Source organism: Neltuma alba, unplaced genomic scaffold (assembly GCF_004799145.2).
Source record: "Neltuma alba isolate B1F8T4 unplaced genomic scaffold, ASM479914v2 tig00010407_pilon, whole genome shotgun sequence".
Taxonomy (NCBI): Eukaryota; Viridiplantae; Streptophyta; class Magnoliopsida; order Fabales; family Fabaceae; genus Neltuma; species Neltuma alba.
The window spans coordinates 51,589-68,395 of NW_021635309.1; positions in this window are offsets into that span (position 1 = coordinate 51,589).

Below are 16,807 nucleotides of genomic sequence, written 5' to 3' on the forward strand. Positions count from 1 at the left end.
CTAATGTTTTCTTGTCATTCAGATTACAAAACATATCCTACCCAGTTAACATCATTTACAAAAAGGATAACCTACCTATCAACTATTCTCCCCAAAAAATTTAAGGGTTCAAAAGTTATTCTATTCACACCAAAAAAATTACTCCTCAATGTTAAACCCAATGTTAAATGTCATCAAAACTTACTAACCTGCAACAAAAAAGCATAAATCCATGTTTTAATTCCCCAATAATCAATTTCATTTACCTTTCAAAACACCCAAAAAACACACATACCCACTTACTCTATTGACAACTTAAATATAGGATTTTACAATTTCACTAATGAATTTAACAACACTGACCACCTCATACTTACTGTTTGCCACTATTTTTCCATTTCCGACACGTCACTCTCTCATCCTGGTCAAATTTTTCATCTAAACCCTCTACACTCACAAGCCCATCCCCATTCGAGCATGTAGCAACAAAGCAAGTCAAGAAATCAGGCAATACTAGCATTTTAACAGAAAACTTGCTTACCTTTTTCCTCTTTCCAAATTTCGACTGTTGCTCCAGCTTCGTCTTCTCAACTCTCTCTCTCTCTTCTGGTATATTATGTGTTTTCTTTCAGTTCATATCTTTAGAGAGGTTCAGGGGCATTTTAGTCTTTCTATCCTTGACAAAATTCCATATTGATACATCATGCCCATTTGGTCATTTCAGTTATTTGTATGCCCATTTTGTCATTTCAAATTTCAATACTCATTTTCTGGTCATTTTCCCTAAGAAAAAATTAGCCAAATTGAATTATTTAAAATGCTTAGAAGCCTCAATAATTCATGAAAAATTTAGAAAAATTATTTGGGGAATTATCATGAATTTTAAAATTGTTTCAAGTCTTAGAAAGTGCAGAGGATAGCTTTAAAAATATTTAAAACTTAATTTCTATTGGTAAAAGGCTGATTTTGGGTAAATTTTAATTTAAAGAGTTAGGAGTTGAAATAAATTCTGAGAAAATTTGAGGGATCTCTTCTTATTAAAAGGAAGCTATTGACGCAAGGAGATGGGGTTTTGGAAGTAGTGGATTTAAGAGAATCCAAAAAAAATTTAACTAATAATAGGAGATTACACAGTGTGACGAGTATAAGCTTAGTGAGACAAAATTTCTCTCTAATTTTCTAAGAAAATGGTGCCAAATAGAGGGGGGAAGGACCTAAGTGGAATAATACAAATTATTAAAAGATAAACTTGGAAAATATGAATTATGCAATAAAATATAACAATTTGTGCATGTGTAACATTAGGTGTACATGTGAGGTGTCTTCTTGCATTTAATAAGGGGACACATAAGAGGGGCTAAGTGGTTAAGTCATGGAGGAAGAGGAGTCAAGACCTTGCCAAGTGTTAAGGTGAAATTATGAGGTAAAAAAAGATATTTGCCTAAGGATAAGATTTAACCCTCTTATATATATGATCGCCATGTCACATTTTTCAGTCAAATCCAAGGGTGTGAGAGAGAGAACATTTCAGCCAACAAGGGAGGAAGAAGAGGAGAAGAGGATCAAGCTATATTTAGGTCAAATCAAGTGCCAAATTAAGGTAAAAGCTTGGATTTCTCTCCTGATTATTGTTGCCTAGTAGTTTGATGGTCTAAATTGTAGTTTTGATGGAGTTTAAAGTATGAATTGGTTAGGGTTTGGTGCTGCCCAAATTAATATATGTTGAACTATGAATGAGTTGAAGGTTGTCTATGGTTTAAGAGGTAGAAAATACTAGATTATGGTGTTTACACTTGGTTTTGGAAAGAATTTCAACATGTGGAGCCAAGGAAGATATTTCAGCTAGATAGGGTTTTTGATGCTAGGGTTTGATTTTTGTTAATTTGATGCTTCCAATGAGTTTAGGAGGTGAAATTGTGTAGGAGTATATAAGGATTATGTGTTTGGAAGTATTAAACTTGAAAATGAAATTTTTGGAACCTTAAGCACCCTATTTGGCCAAGTGAAAATAATAATGGAAGATATTGGATTTTGATAAATCTAAGTTTATATTTGGATTCTACATGAAAAATCATATAGGAAAAGCATATGAAAATTAAATTAGAAAAGAAGGATGCTAAAATCCTAAAGTAAAGGTTTAAGGGTTAGCGTTTTAGGTTAAAGTATTAATGAAGATTGTTGAAGCTAATAACAATGTCATTGTGTTGCTTAATTGTCAGGCTTTGGCATTAAACAAAGGGAAGTTCAAGAGCAAGAGAAAGGAATCAAGGATCAAAGCTAGCAAGAGGTAGCAAGAACTTTTAATTTTTGTATTAAATTGTTTGGTTGTTTATGTTGTGTATGTGTCATAATGTGGTTGAGTTATGAATGTGAAAATGTGATTAGCTCCTTGCATTAATGCCTTGGCTAATAATAGGTTTAGTTGAATTATTGAATGGTATGATTTATGCTCCCTTTCCATGGCATATCAATAACATGTTTTAGGCTTGGTTAATGTTCACATATGACATGAATTGACCTTGCATTTTAATGCTTAAATTGATGTTCTTTCCTACAAGGATTTTTTGGAATCTCATTCCATTATATTTGAATTACAATTATTAGGAGATGAAAGCTTCAAGGGAAAGGGCAAAAAGGTGGCTTGAATGTGAAGATTTTGTTTATGTTTAGCATTTTGGAAACTTGTTTTGTATATCTTCGTAATCTTGGATGTTTGACTACCTAGCTTTAATGTGCTATATAACTTGACTAAAGTATAGTTTCTAGCTGTTTAGTATGCTGAATAATGGTTTTGGATTGATCAAATGTTGTGGTACAAGAATTAGCTTCAAATTATTGAAGGTTGACCAATTAGTGCTTAAACTTTGACCAATGAGATTTTGGGCTATTAGACAAATTAAAATCTGAAACTTAACAGTCTAATAAATATCATTTTTAGCTTTAAAATGAGTAGTAATTCACAGAATTTAGAGTTTTGTATAAAAAGTTATACCCTTCCAAAGTTAAGCATAAATGGTAAGAAATTAGAAAAATGACCAAATGAACAGTACACCTTTCCATGAAATCTGGGAACTCATGAGAGGGAATCATAATCTAGAATTATTTTTCCCTTAAGAACTCCCTGAACACTTCAAATAGACCTTGAAACCACTTCATTTTGATTTTTTTAGAATTAGTTATGCTTTTTTAAAATTAGTCAATTTTTGAGGTTATGTGAATAGTAACCCAAGAAGAAAAGTTTTCAAAATTGAAATTTACCAACTTAATGATCTAATGAATGGTTCCATTTGCTCTTATTTGCTATAAAAATAGGTATAATGTTAAGGTGTTACACTAATTACTCTTATAATGATAATTATACGAACATTATTGATTCTATTAATTTATAATAGACAAAAATATACTCCCTTCATCCTTTTTTATAAGCAACCTTGGATTAAGAGAGTGTTTGGATAAAATTCAAATCATAGTTTTAAAAGTAATTTTACAGTATACAAAATAAATATGTGGTAAGAATTATATCAATTTATGTGAAAGTACTTTTTGAAAGTAATTATGAGTATTGCCAAACACCTCAAATCACGTAGATTAAAAAATTAGTTAAAAACAATAAATGTGTAAAAATTAGAATTTTTTCCCTAAAATTTCCTTATTTATGATAGAGAGTATAAAAAAGGAATAACAAATATTATAATAAAGAGAATTACAAAGAAAAAAGAATGGGCGTTGGGGAGAGATTATATTAAAATACAATCTTCAAAATATATATCATCTAAGAAATGATATTTTGGGGAAAAAAATAAATATATTAACCATTAAAATAAGTCTTTAATAAGGACAAAATAGCAAATTTGCTACAAAATTTTAAGACAACTTACAAATGTTACTTATATTTAGAGATAATGAGATAATAGTAGTTGTTGCTTATAAACAGGCAAGGAGGGGGTATGATCTAAACTTCGTAACATATAATCAAAATAATAAATACATAAATAGTAAGTATTTGACCCATAATTTATAAAATTGTAGAGGATTAATTTTTAAATCTACTAATGGGCATTTCGCGAATATGCATCTGGCTTACGTAGGATGCAAAAATGCCTATAAGACGAAAAAAAATGACACAAATATAACGCAACCATTGAATATTCCTATGTACGATCACATAGAGGTTAACGTGGCAATGAAAATGTCCACACTGGCATGACCTTAATGGCACCAAATGTAACATCACTGCAAATGCTACTGGCAACTTAATCCTTTTAAGACAATTTAAGATATATTCTTTTTTAAGACTAACCATGATAGGGGGAAAAAAAAAACTCAATCAATCCAATTAGCGCTACCATGGTTATAAGAACAATATTGAATTTTATTAGCTTAGTCATATGCAACTATAAATGAAGATGCACACTTGAATGATCATAATATAAAGGGAAAATTACTGTAGAGTCCCACAGAAGAGAATTTACTACTGAAAGGTCCCATGAAATCATGAAATGTATGAGGTCCCAAGGGACTTTATAGCAAAAAATTTCAAACGTGCAATTACTTTTTTGCCCTTCTAATTAAAGAAAGAAACTGAAGCACACGATTGAGAGAAAAACTCCTATCAGTTGTCATCTTCATGAAATCCGCCGCCGTCTCATTCGTGTCCATCCTTGTATGCTCCGATAGCTTCAATCTCCGGCGAGGTCTATCAGTGTCTGCTCAGTACATTGTTGCTCGTTGCTCCGCGCTCCGTCGGTCTCTGGTCCGCACTCAGTCGGTCTCTAGTTGGACGCCTCCAATCTCGTGCACGGTCCGTCGGTCGCTAGTTCGCACCCCACTACCAACGAGCCTCGTGGGTTCCATCATCGATGACCTTCGCACCCTACCGCCGGCGAGCCTCTCTCTCTTGGTATATCATATTGATATTATCTATTACTGGTATATTTAGGTGAGGCGCTTCTCAGTTTCAGAGCAACAGTTGGCTATTGTGTAAGTTGTATTATTTAAATTTCGAAGTAATGTTGGCTATTGTCAATTGTTGTGCATAAGTTGTTATTACAGTGATCGAAGGTTGTCATTAACGACCCCATGACCTGTCCTGTTATGTAGGATGGAAGACTTGTGTAAGTTGTATTATTTAAATTTCGAAGTAATGTTGGCTATTGTCAATTGTTGTGCATAAGTTGTTATTACAGTGATCGAAGGTTGTCATTAACGACCCCATGACCTGTCCTGTTATGTAGGATGGAAGACTTGTGTAAGTTGTATAATTTAAATTTCGAAGTAATGTTGGCTATTGTCAATTGTTGTGCATAAGTTGTTATTACAGTGATCGAAGGTTGTCATTAACGACCCCATGACCTGTCCTGTTATGTAGGATGGAAGATTTCTGTAAGTTGTATTATTTAAATTTTGAAGTAATGTTAGTTATTGTCAATTGTTGTGCATAAGTTGCAATTACCTAAGTGGAACGATTCCAAATGAACTAGGAAACCTATCACAGCTCAGAAGTTCGTGAGTGCAGTATTTTAATGTAGTTTCTGGTTCATTTCATCCAATTTATGTTGTTATAAGGATGAACAAATCTCATTCATTCATCATATTCCTGTATTTTCTAGGGTTATATCAAGTAACTCCCTCAGTGGGAATATACTATTCTTTATATGTTGTAATTGGTTGCTCTGTATGTTGTCATTTACTATCCTGTATGTTGTCATTTACTACTCTATGTTGTCATTCACTAGTATGTACGCTGTCAACTGCTTATTTGTATGTTGTGATTGGTTGGTGTGAAGGTTGTTATTGTCTTGTGTGTAGGTTGTCATTAGCCTCTGTTAGTTTGTCGCTTGCTTATGTATAGGTTGTAATTTCCTGCTGTTCTTGTTGTCATTCGGTTTAGCGTGGATTGTCATTGGCTGCTGTGTATGTTGTGAATGGCACAAATGTAGGTTATGATTGTCTGATGTGTAGGTTGTGACTGTATGCTGTGCATGTTGGATGCTTGTAATCCCCTCAAGAAATCCATTACTTGAAGGTTGGATGCTTGTGGTGGCTTGTAACTTATCAGAATAACCTGCATGGTAATCAAGTGCTGTCTTTGCTACGAGGAAACTCCCAAAGCAAGAAGAAGAAATAAACGATGAGCATAGATTATATTTAGTTTTTTTTATTTGACAGCTGAATGTAAAGTTCAGATTTTGTTTCTTTATTTGACCATGTAGTGATAGCTAGATGTTAAGATATATTAATGTGTATTGACATCATTTACTGATTATGAAGTTTTTGTAATGACATTCATGTGTTTTGACAAAACAGGAAATTCTTTGTTCCATACACGGATCATGTCCACAAATGCAGACTAAATAAAACTGGATAAACAAATGGTAACCATGATGACATGATAGGCATATATCACAATCATCTCTGCCACATCCATTTACAACCTCAACGGGGGTTGTTAACAACCCGAAGACAAGTGGTTAACAACCTGGGCAGTGTCCCTGACAAATCACTCTGTGGGATGCCACAGCTTCTAAATAGATTGTATTATCAGCATATATAACGACCTTAAAAAAATTAAGAGCATTTTAAAGTTATTAACAGCTTTAATTGAACCCAATAGGATTACAGTAGATTTTTACTACAGCAATTCATTTACAACCTCAACAGTGGGTGTTGACAACCCGAAGAGAAGTGGCTAACAACCTTCGCAATGGGCCAAACAAATTTGTATGAAAACTTATCAGCAATGCTGTACCTATATAGTGCTTGTCTAAGGGCTACTGCATTAGGAAAAATTTATCCTTCTCCAATAACCAGACCCTTTCACTTTGTTGAATTCCTTTCCAAAATTGGGGTTGACATCACTTCTAAACCACATGGCAATGATAGTGGGTCTTCACTAAACACATTGGATGGAGATATGGACAATGCATCTGAACCTTCGAACAAGTCTTCCATCCTACATAACAGGACAGGTCATGGGGTCGTTAATGACAACCTTCGATCACTGTAATAACAACTTATGCACAACAATTGACAATAGCCAACATTACTTTGAAATTTAAATAATACAACTTACACAATAGCCAACTGTTGCTCTGAAACTGAGAAGCGCCTCACCTAAATATACCAGTAATAGATAATATCAATATGATATACCAAGAGAGAGAGGCTCGCCGGCGGTGGGGTGCGAAGGTCATCGATGATGGAACCCACGAGGCTCGCTGGTAGTGGGGTGCAAACCAGTGACCGACGGACCGTGCACGAGATTGGAGGCATCCAACTAGAGACCGACTGAGTGCGGACCAGAGACCGACGGAGTGCGGAGCAGCGAGCGACAATGTACCGAGCAGACACTGACAGACCTCGTCGGAGATTGAAGCTGTCGGAGCACACAAGGATGGACATGAACGAGACGGCGGCGGATTTCATGAAGATGACAACCGATAGGAGTTTTTCTCTCAATCGTGTGCTTCAGTTTCTTTCTTTAATCAGAAGGGCAAGAAAATAATTGCACGTTTGAAATTTTTTGCCATAAAGTCCCTTGGGACCTCATATACATTTTATGATTTCATGGGACCTTTCAGTAGTAAATTCTCTTCTGTGGGACTCTACAGTAATTTTCCCTAATATAAATCAATTAAAATAAATAAATTTTGAAAGCTCTATTATTCATAATCGATACCTCATAGTACTTAAAATTTTACATTTCAAGGACTGCACTGAAAATCATGATACTCAATTCTTATCAAATCTCCAATAGGTGCATGATGAATGAATCTTATAAATAAATGCCTAAAAAAATGTCCTAAAGGTGACAATGTCCCTTGTAGAACAAGTGGGCAATACGACTGGGCCAGCCAAAGAGCTTTTTATGGCAATATCCCTCATAGAACAAGTGACCAATTCGTACAGTTTATTCATTGAAGTTTACTGTTCATTTGGTCAATTTTGGAACTTCCAGATCCTCTACCTCAACTTCTAAAATACCTGTCTCCTAATGTACATATCCAATTAAGGCAAAATATCCATGATTTTAAAGCTTGGGATGTGTACTATAAAATCACCGAATTTCATGATTAAATTCAAAAATTTGCTAGGTCAATCTAGAGTTGGAAACTCACTGCTCCAGGACTTGTGTTTTATCTTTCATGAACTTCTTACTTTCATTTTTTCCTTAATTCAACTATGCAACAACTAGCCTTATGGTTTCCCATTTATTCTCATACTTTAATTTACATGCCATTAACATCATACATCATATTATATCACATTTCATGTTAGGCATGTCTACAAAATAATTACATTCTAGCGAATTCAACATCAAATTATAATACATAGGAATTCTCCACCTTCCTTGCTTCCTTGATATATGCAAGATGAATGCAAATATATGATATGCTTCCTTCATTATATTTATGCCAATTTAGTGATCTAACCTTATGCTCAATATCTCCTACTACATGCATAGCCATTAAATCATCACGAGATAGAACATACATCATTCATACATAGCTCATATCATCACAATTAGCATCATGCAAATCAATACAACAAGAATAAACATCAAGCACATAAGATAGGTAAGTTCACTACCTTGTACCATAAGCTTTCCTCTTACTTTTCCTTTGACTCCCTTGACTTACCAACCACAAGGACTTCTAGTCAATCCTACACTAATTTTCATGTAGAATCTAAATATGAGCTTGGATTTATAAAAATAAAATTCCTTCCCTTACAAAATGTTTTGGCCAAAAGGTATGATTAAAAATCCTAAATTTCTAACTTTAATTCCAATGTTTCTAATGCTTGATCTTTAGGTTTACTCCACATCATTTTTCATTTTAAACCTAATAGAAGCATCAAAACTCACAAAATCATATCCTAACATGCATTTCCAGACCTGGCCGAACAGCACCATCAATTTTCATATTATACAATTCTTCCAATTTCAATACCACTTAAATCAAGCTATGATCAATGACTTTAGACTAGGTTTAACATCAAAATCATTTTTCCTCGTTCATGATAAATTTCGACTAGCATCTCTCCTTAGGGGAATCAACATTTTTCAATCACAAAATTTAAGAAACCAAAGAATAATACAAGGTAGAACATCAAACTAACCTTGTATTCAAGCTCGTGTACCAAAGTAGTATGCTTTTCCTTGATTGATCTTCAAGAAACCAATTTGCAAGAGTTTTCCTATGCTTGGCTGAAATGAGTGATTGTGAGGGAGGGATTCGGCTATTTATAAGTCAAACCCTAAGTGTTTGCCGTTCAAGATCACACTAATAACCATGATTAGGTGTCAATACCCTATGCCTTCTTACACTAATTTCCATCCTTAATTTAAATCTAAATGAAAATGAATTTCCAATGTTAAAATCCTCTCCATTCTTGGTTTGACAAGTGGCATCATAATCCCCTCCATTTATAGCCTGACAAGTGACACAATGTGGGCCAAGTAAAAGTCAAGAAGGTTCTTTATGCTTTATCAGTACACTTTGTACTAAAAATAATTTCTATTTCACAATTTCAGTATCCTAGTCACCTTAAATATTTTTTGTCAGATTCATAATACATTATTATCATTTTTATCTTTCCAAAATGCCCTCCTATGTTACCATCACAATTTTCTATCAATGGTAAAGAAGAAAACTACTTTAATTACCATAGTAATTTTTTATGTAGGAAGACATTTCTGAAATTTTTGAACATTTAAGAGGCTTCCTTTTCTTTCATAATCTCTTATAAATTCTAGGGATACCTTATGAATTTTCTTGGCATTTAATTACCATAGTAATATTTATTTGGAATTTTTCAAATAAAAACTCCAATTTGGCTTAAATAGGCCTTAAATTCCTTTATAATTTCACTAGGGATAATTTAGGAATAAAATCACTTGTACAATGTCATATAATTCCCAAGGCATATTATCTCTATTTTTTCTCAATTTTTTGAGACTCTGAAATATTTTTAGTAATTAATTTTTGACCAATTTTTTTTAATTAGTCAATCCTCCATAATTACTGCACATTCCATTAAAGCTATTGTAGGGGTAATTTCATCATTTATCTTCATCAAAAGGCCTCTATACACCATATCCCATTTTCTGAAATTTCTGTATACTTTTCATAATTACCCCTATTGGCTTGTAACTTTTTGAAATTACGGTTTTGCCCCTACTTGAGCTCAACCTCATGAATCATCACTTTGAGGCCTGTACCTCAACCTTAGGCCTACATCTAACCTATTTTCTCTTTCTGAGCCCTTGAGACTTTTCTGGAACCTTTAACTTTATTTACACTTTTATCCCTAAAAATTTCTCACTTGCAGTTTAGTCCCTATCCTCGTTCTCGCTTCTTTTCGTATTTTTGGGATTTCTACTCAAAGAAACTTGGTAGTTTGCCTTTTTTAGGATTTTTTTGGACTTCTAGGCCTAAAAATTGGAATAGGACATACCTTGTCCATCTTAATCTTTTCTCAGTTCACATATGATAGAACATTAATTTTGCAATATAACAGTTCAAAATATAACATAGCTAATCAAGAATATAGCCTTAAAGTAAAATCATAGTACGTGTTAGATTTCTATTTCATAAAAGAGAGTCCCACAAGATGAATTCAATAGAAACAACTCATAGTATAGCTCATATCACAAACAAATAACATGTTCCTTTATATTATAATTCAAAAAGCACTCACAAACACATACTAGCATGTAGGTAGCAAAAAGACTGGGTTGGACCGGGTTGAATATCATACCAGAGTTTGGTTTGGAAAAAACAAAAACTGGACTATTTTTTGTTCAAGGACCGGTCCAGTCTGGTTGGACCTAGGACTAAGACCGGGTTAGACTTGGTCCACTAGGTTACAGGACCAGTCCAAGTAACCTTGCTGTTTTTTTTTCACAGAAAGAAAAGCTTGATTTCTTATTTATTTAGCTTGACCATAGGTCTTGTAAGCTTTCTAAATAATGCACACTAGACATATTATATATAGATCATCTTCATTGGATGAATATAACATATAACATAAGAATGACATTAGAGATAATCCATATTTAAAAAAAAAAATTACAGCATATTTTATTTTTTCAGCATCTTTAAAGAGGAAAAAGTAAATTAAAACTCACATCTAGGATCTGAGAAGAGCAAAAAAAAATCACATAATTTAATAATGAACAATGAACATGACTTTATAGATTCATCAGTCATTATTGGGTCTATGTGTAATAGTCTGTCCTTACCAGTAGTAATAGTTAAATGGCCTAAACTCCAAAGCATATACAAAAATTCAAGTGAGTCAGCCATACAAGAATTTCAAGGGATAAGGTGCAAATTGGCCCCAACAGTATACAGTCAGTAGCTATGGGTATCTGGAAGTTTTTTGAGTCTCAATATCACCCTGGAAGTTACAAAACGTAGCAATATCACCCTGACTGTTATTCTAATTAATTTTAACTATTAAATTTGACCAAATTGCTTATTTGGCAACCACATAATATTCTACCTAGTCATCTCTTCCTTCCTCACTCCAATGTCACCTTCCACCTTATCATCTCCCCCCGTCCTTTTGAGTTCCAGCAAACCTGTAACTCTCCCCCTAATCGGTTCTTCCTTTCGACCTCATCATCTCTATTTTTTTTTAACACATAGAATCATGAATTTTTTTTTATTTTCTTTGTTCTCATGATAATATATGAAAATAACTTTAAGAAAAAAACACAATCCAGCATAATATCCTGAGGCCAAAAATTTCAAACCAATATTGACATTCACAGCCAAAAGCAATCAAAAATTAAATTTGTATGGTATGTTATGCTACAATAGCAGTATGTTCCCTTCACCTGGTGAAGATCCATCCAAAGATATGGACCCAAAATTGTATAAAGCAAGAGAAGAGGAAAGAAATTTCAGAGCAAGACAAGAGGAAATTTCAGCTCATGACAAAAAGGAATTCATTGAGAAAAAAGACTCATCCCATTATTGTTTTGCCTGCTTGGGTCAGAGAGAGAGAGAGAGAGAGAGAGCTTAACATTGTCAAGATAGGAGAAGCAGCACCGAGAAGGGCCATAGGAAGAGACACAAGAGAAAAAAAATGAGAACAATGATTAGCTTAAAGAACATGAGAGAAGGTTTGAATCAAAGATGCTAGCGAATTGTGAGGTTAGAAAGAGGATGACAAAGATGACTGCTTGTAAGAAGAACAAACACTCGAACTGAGAAAAGTAACTAGAGAGAATGCTTATAGTCCGTCGAGTTACAGTTGCGATCAGGGAGTCAGCCAGGGTATGAAGGGAGGAAAGAAAAGCATTTGGTGAGTGGGGACGACATTAGTTATAGGCACAATGATTGAAGAAAAGAAGAAGTTGTAGAGAAGTAGAGGATTCTGGAAAAGACTGAGGAAAGAGAGATGATGAGAGAGGGTAAAAGACAAAACACTAAGGTGAGGTGGCAATAAGTAGGATTATGAGTGCTACCTATAGTGCCAACTAAGATTTTAAGTTAAACAAAACAGTCAAATTTAACACTTCGAATGATAGGGTGACATTGCTATGTTTTTGTAACTTCTGAGGATTGAGACTTGAAAAACTTCCAAATACCCCTAGCTCCTAACTGTATAGTTCCGGGATGTGCCATCTTAAAATAGAACTTTATATTTGCCAGAATTGTTTCTCCTCCATACTAATATTAAACTCATCATCAATAGGAGTGTCATCATCCAAATTAGATGAAAGATATTTATGTAATTTTTATTATGGGTCTAATGAGGTTTTTTTTCTTTCTTTCTAATAAGCTAACCATCTATGACCCATATCTCTATCCCCTTGGCCTTGCAACTTTGCTGATGTTGATATTGTTGGAGGTACAGAAGAAGCATTGTTGGAAGAATTAACACTTACTTGGCTAGCAGCATACTCATCAAATATGTAATACAAGGCATTTTTAATCTTTATTTTCATGACCATGCATACATCTATATCATCAAAAACCTATTCAAATATATGATTCACATAAGCAAGCTTGTAGTAATGATCCAAAATCAGAACTACAATGAGCAAAGAATTCATATTTTTCGTCTGACCCTAATATTTTTCATGTTTACTTTTTATACTAAGGGACATATCCATACGCAAAGGATCAAGACTCATAATGTTCTCTTCCAACAACTCATGAATAAGAGCAATTTGCTGGAAACATGTATTAGAAGTCACATTTAGTGAGCTTGGAAAGATCAAAATTATGTCACAGAAGACCTTCAAGAATTTGAGAAAGCTCTTTCCTTGTTCCAATCACTAGCTTAAGAAGGGCCTTCACCTCTAGTAAGGTATGCCTCATAATCATCATCTTCATCTTCCAACCATTCAAAAGCCTTTTGAAACTTCAAAGCAAATTCTAACATCAAGTAAGTTAAGTTCCACCCAGTAGAAACATCAAGAACAACAAGGCTGGAGGTGTCTAGTTTTTCTAATTTAGCTAAACTTTTAAACTTTAGGAGATGAGATGGAGAAGTATGAACATGTTTAACTATATTGTGAATGGAATCAAGGCTATTATTCAACTCTTTTAACCCTTCCTAAACTTCTTTTTTAGGTACGACAAGGCTACATCATTAGATGATGCATTGTCCATGGTTATAGTAAACACTAACTCTATTCCCCATTCTAATAAGTACCTTTCAATTATTTTCCTAATTGTGTCACCCCTATGATTTTTGATCATGCAAAAATTAAGTATCCTCTTATGCAAACTCTATCCAGGATTAATGAAGACAATTCAAACACAAGTAATTGAAGTTCTGAGAGGATGTCCAACAATTAGTTGTTAAACAAACACAACGTGCAAGCTTCTTTAAAACTTGATTCAAAGTCTTCATTTCTCCAAGGTATAGTTGCCAAACATCTCTAGCAACTGTTGTGTGTTAAGGATTTATATCTTGGCTCCAACTCTTTCACAAAGCTCCTAAACGCGTGCTTTTCAACTATCTTAAAATGGCATCTCATCACAGATTATAAATTCAGCCAATGCCCTTCTGCATCGTCTCTGGTTGAAAACATAAGGGACTAAGCTCCCCTCTTGCCCGCCTGGTGTCAGATAATTCAACATTGATTGCTTTAGTATTGTGGTTGTGCCGTGTTTGTTTAGATTACAAGCATAAATCATATTATAATATTTGCATGTAGCCTTAACGTCTCCATTTGTTTCTTCCAAAGGTAACTTCACAAAATGCTCCAAACTTTTGATTTTGTGTTTCTTTTCTTCTTAGCTCTCTCTCTGTTTTTTTTCCCTACTTATGTTCTTTCTACCATTATCTTGTGCAATGTTACTAACAGGATCCACTGCAAGAAGAGGATGAATTGGTTCAGTAGAATGGGTCATTTCAACTTCATTAGTGCAACACCTTTATTTAATACCAAATAACGAACCAAATAGAGGTAAATGGAATTACATTTGATGGCCAAAAGTTTGAAAAATTTGACTTTGAAAAATCTTGTTCTTGGGTTACTATTCACATAACCCATAATTTGATCAAAATTTAAAAAATCATAACTAATTTTAAAAAAATTAAAATTGAGTTATTCAATTTATATTGGAAGTGCTTTGGATTATATTTTGAGAAAAAATAATTGTTGGACGAATTACCTTCAAATTCGAGCCCAATATTATTTTAAAAAATACTGTTCATTTGGTCATTTTTCAATTTTCTAGTATTTTAACCTAACTTTAGATAGGCATAACTTCTTGAACAAATATCCATTTGAGACATATCACCACTCATTTTAAAGAGTAAAATGAGATCTATTGATCTGGAAGGTTTTGTGATTTGTCTCACTCAATTGCTCAGATTCACGTCGGTCAAAATTAAATCCTAAAAAGTTGACTTATACCCCTACATAACTTTCCTTTCCATAATTAATCTCTAACTTAACTTACCATTCATTCAACCATATAAATAGGTCATAATAGCATACTTGACATGTGTTTGCATCAAAACATCACATAAAGTCATCTACAAAAGATTAATTTACATTTATCCACATAGATGCAAGAAAGGTTCAAAGGCTTAAAGTTTCATTGCATTAATTATTTCCTCATGCATTGAGCACCTCCTTGCCCTTTTCTTTTGATGTTATAGGCCCTAGTGTTTGTTGAACATGGGGGTTAAGATTTATAAGAATCTTAGTAGCATAGCATCACATTCACAATGTCACATAAGTAAAACATTTTATGCCACATGAATTAGCTGACACATACTTTCACTTCATGCACATGCCATGGAAAGGAAATAATGCCACATCTTTAAATAGCACATTATATGACAAATAGAGCCATTTGGAACCATTTCCCAAGACGTAAAGAGTGAGAAAATTCAATATTTTAAAATTTGGTCTCGGGTTACTATTCATTCAACATTGAATTTTAACAAACTTGAAAAATTCATAACTAATTTAAAAAAATAAAAATGAGATGGTTCTAAGCTCTATTTGAAGCTTGCAGTATTTTCTTTAAAAGAAAAATACTCAGTGTGTCAAATCTCTATGAAACAAAGTCAGAAAATTCGCAAAGTTGCACTGTTTATTTGGTCATTTTTTAATTTTTCAGTATTTTAGCACAACTTTGGAAGGGCATAACTCTTAGCACAAAACTCCGAATTTGATGATCTACTACTTCATTTAAAGCTAAAAATGAGATATATAAATCTACAAAATCTTAGGTCCAAAATCATTCATTTTCTCATTATTTTATGTGTCACAAAAATATCTTCCTCTTTTTCATGCCACACCACCATACCAGCCATACCAAGACCATATTTATGAGTACATTTACTATATTATAATTATATGATCTCAAAGTTTACCATATCACAATCCATTACAAAATTGTATCAAAGTTCATCAATATACAATACAACAATACATTGTCATAAAGTCCATATAATTTCATCATCCCAAAACTATCTCCTTGCCTTGTCCTTGCTTGATCCATTCCCTATTTGATGCATAATTTAACATAGGAAGGAATGAGATTTCATGAAATGTCAGTACCAATGAATCATAATTATCATGTTACTTAAGCTTTACATAATGTATTATGTCACAATACTTCAAGACATCCTCAAGTCACATATCATGCATTATGCCATGAATTAAAACAAGCACATAATCATTTTGACATATCATTATGCATTTGGCCAAAGCATATCAAGCATCACACAATCAACCATTGCCATGACATAATTCAATCAACTTAAAAGAAGCAACATAAACATATTAAGCAAGCAAGAAAAATAATCAAATCATAGATTTAATGTTACCTCTTAAGCTTGGTATAATTCGGCCTTCTCAAGGGGTTAAGTTCTCCTTGATTCTTCTTCACAAAACCTATTAATTCAAGTATAATTACAGGCCACATTAACAACCATTTAAGTTCAAATGCAAACATTTAACCTTAAACCTACTTAAATCCTTTGACCAAAAAAAAAAAAACTACTTAAATCCCCCTTTTCTTTGATTTTTGACATAATCATTCCTCCTTTGATTCGAATAATCTCTTAACTCATTCCTATATAACTTTTCATGCATAATCCAAATATCAATTCAGATTTATCAAAATCACTCCTCTTCCATCTCAACTTGGCCAAATAGGGTAGTATAGTTTTCAAAAATTTATTTTTGATTCCAATAATTTTAAAACACTTTTCCTTGTTTTTCCTACACAAAAAAAAAACCTTTTAAACTCATTAGAATAATCAAATCACAGCAAAACAAACTCCTACCCCTAGAGCATACCTTGGTCAAGTTGAACCCATTAGGACCCTAACTTGGTTT